Below are 3489 nucleotides of genomic sequence, written 5' to 3' on the forward strand. Positions count from 1 at the left end.
CCCCAAGATAAGAAAACATCCCACAGTCAGGTGCCATGACAACTGAACGTAAAGAGCATTCCATGGTCAGGTAGTCTAGCAACAGAATAAACGGCCCCTGACCAGTGACATTAGCCGACATCTCGCAGTCGCATGATCTGCCTCACACATCTTGCACCCTTCCATGTTCTGCATGCCCCTTTCCCCTTCCCTCCTTCCTGCCCCTTCCCCTCCTATGCTACATAAGCCATGCGGAGAAAAATAAAGATTGGAGGCTTGATCAGAATCCTGTCTTGCTGTTGTCTCTTGTGTCGGTCGCGCGCCCCCCCCCCCCCCCCCCCCGTTGAAACCCCGCTGGCCGGGGCAGGCTGCCTCAGGTTGGAGAGATGGTCCCAGCAGTTAAGAGCATGGGCTGCCTTCCTAGAGGCTTGATTCCCAGCACCCACCTGGCAACTCACAACTGTCTGGAAATCCAGTTCTAGGGGATCTGATGCCTTTCTCTGACCTCTGTGGGCAATAGGCATGCATGTGGTGCACAGACAAACATGCAGGCATGCATGTGGTGCACAGACATACATGCAGACAGAACACAAAATAGACATAAAATGAATAACTTTTTAAAAAGTGACCTTTTGCAGGGCAGTGGTGGTGCATGTCTTTAATTTCAGCACTCGGAAGGCAGAGGTAAGCAGATCTCTGGGAGTTCACCATGTAACTCTGGCTGACCTGAAACCACTATGTAGACCAGGCTGGCCTTGAACTCAGAGAGATCATCCTGCTTCTGCCTTCCAAGTAGTGGGGTTAAAGGTGTGCACCACCATGCCTAGCCCCTGTTTATTTTAATTTTATGTGTATGTGTGAGTGCTTGTATGTCTGTGTGCCGTGGGTATACTTGGTATTCAGAGAGGCAGTTGGGAGCAGACACAGAGATGCTGGCAAACAAACTCCAGTTCTTTGCAAGAGCAACAGGTTGACCTCTGAGCCCTCTCTCCACCCCCAAAGGAGACTACGTTTTGATGATGTCACTAACTCTATGACCTTGAGCTTGTAATGTAATTATTCTAGCCGTCAGTGTCTTTTGTAAAGTGGGATGACATGAACATGTAGAGAATTACCAGAAAAAAGTATCAAGTGTATGGGCCCAGGCCGGACTAGTTGGTGCAGTTTGTTTGGAGATGGAGGCACCAGGCTGACTGTCAACACTGCTGAGATAGCCACTAGGGTTTGTTTGCTTGTTTCCATGGTAGCTAGTACAGCTACACAGGTGTTCTACCTTTTTCTGTCACTGTGACAAAATGCCTGGAAAAAAATCTTTTTTTTTTAAATTTTTAAGTTTATTTCTTTATGTGTATGAATGTTTGGTCTGCATGCATGTCTATGCACCATGTGTATGCCTAGAACCTGAAGAGGTCAGAAGAGGGCATCAGAGCCCCTGGAACTGGAGTCATGGATGGTTGTGAGCTACCATTGTGGGTGCTGGGAACCAAACCTGTGTCCTCTATAAAAGCACTCAGCACTCTTAACCACTGAGCAATTGCTCCAGCCTTTGAGATAATCATTTTATTTCATTTTGGTTTTGGGTTTCTCTGGGTAGCCCTGGCTGTCCGGGATCTCACTCTGTCGACCAGGCTGATCTCCAACTCAGAGATCCACCTGCCTCTGCCTCTTGAGTGCTGGGATCAAAAGTGTGCACTGCCACTGCCCAGCATAAGGCAATAATTTTGGTTGCAGGTTCCAGAACTTTCAGTCTATGGATGCTTGATTCTGTTGTTTGGGAGCCTGAGGTGAGGCAGAGCCATGGGCAGAGTGGGGGTGAGTTTTAAGTTTAAATTACTGTGCTTAAGAGATATTTATTTATTTATTTATTCATTCATTCATTCATTCATTTATTTATTTATTTATTTATTTATTTATTTATTTATTTTTGGTTTTTCGAGATTTATAAAACAAAAATGCCTTTAATCTGTAAGGCCCACTTGCCCAAAGATAGATAACTTCCCAGAATGCCGAGGGAGGCTGTTGTTCCCATCAGACAACAAGCCACATGCGTTTGCATCTGCAAACAAGCTTGGTTGCCCCAACAGCACAGGATGTGCTTGATCACACGTAGGCAGGAAGTACGTCAGGATGTATACTTGCACCTGATTGGACAAAGGCAGGAAGTATGTAGCCTTGTGGGTCTTGCCTCTATATGCATGCCCCTGTCTAATATAATTCGGTGCCATCCTCTGAGAATCCCTGGTATGGACCTGGCCAGTGTCCATCGTCCTGGCCAGTATTTAATAAAGCTTGCTTCAAACAAACGTGGCTCAAAACTTGAGGTGGTGATCTTATTCTCTCCCGGGAAGAACACGAGGAGCATATGCCGTGCAAAGCTGCTCACCTCATGGCAACCAGAAAGGAGAAAGAAGGTTGGGGAAGGATGGGGACACAACAAGGATGGAGGAGAAAAAAGAAGAGGAGAAGGAAGGGGAGCAGAAAGGGAAGGAGGGAGAGGGAGAGAGAGAGAAGGTAGGGAGAAAGAGAGACGGGAACTGGGCGTAGTGGCACACACTAAAATCCCAGCTACATGGAAGGCCAAGGTAAATGGATTTCAAGTTTGAGACTAGCCTGGGAAACTTAGAAAGACCCTCTTTCTTTCTTTCTTTCTTTCTTTCTTTCTTTCTTTCTTTCTTTCTTCTTTCTTTCTTTCTTTCTTCCTTTCTCTTCTTTTTTTCTTCTCTTTGAGACAGGTTTTCTCTGTGTAGTTTTGGTGTCCTGTCTTACTCTCTAGACCAGGCTGGTCTCCAACTCACAGAGATCCATCTGCCCCTGTCTCCTGAGTGCTGGGATTAAAGGTGTGCGCCACCACCACCCTGCGAAAAGACTCTCTTTCAAGAAACAAACCTAACACACATGTGCAGGACCCTGTGTTCTATCCTCAGTACTAAAAAAGAGAAAGTGAGCGGGGACACCCGATCTCCCCTCCAAGCTCACACTCCCACAGCCTTAATCCACGACTCTTGAGGAGGCATCTAAGATTCAAACCGTCCCCCAGCAGGTGGTAAGTTATGGAATAAATGAACGGAGGCCCGAAGACCGGGGTCTTGAGCTCTACGTAGGTAGTTAGGAAAGGTTGGTCTTAAGTTGGATGCTGCAGACAATAAAAGTAAGCATACAGGTTCCTCAAAGGGGAAAGCAGGAGACTGCTTCTCTGCCTGCATGTTTTATTTGGTTATTTGGTTGGGTGGGGCTCCCCTGGCCTCCATTATTTAAAAGTTCTTCACTGGAGGACAATTCCAAAGTCTAGACGCAGGCTCAGGAAGGACGGAAGAATCAACTCCACCCCAGTTTTGTTTGTTTTAAGAAGAGGTTCCGGCGCTGGAGAGATGGCTCAGTGGTTAAGAGCACTGACTGCTCTTCCAGAGGACTCGGGTTCAATTCCCAGCACCCACATGGCAGCTCACAACTGTCTGTAATTCCAGTTCCAGGGGACCTGACACCCATGGCAAAACACCAATGCACGTAAAA

Source organism: Onychomys torridus, chromosome 15 (genome assembly GCF_903995425.1).
Source record: "Onychomys torridus chromosome 15, mOncTor1.1, whole genome shotgun sequence".
Lineage (NCBI taxonomy): Eukaryota > Metazoa > Chordata > Mammalia > Rodentia > Cricetidae > Onychomys > Onychomys torridus.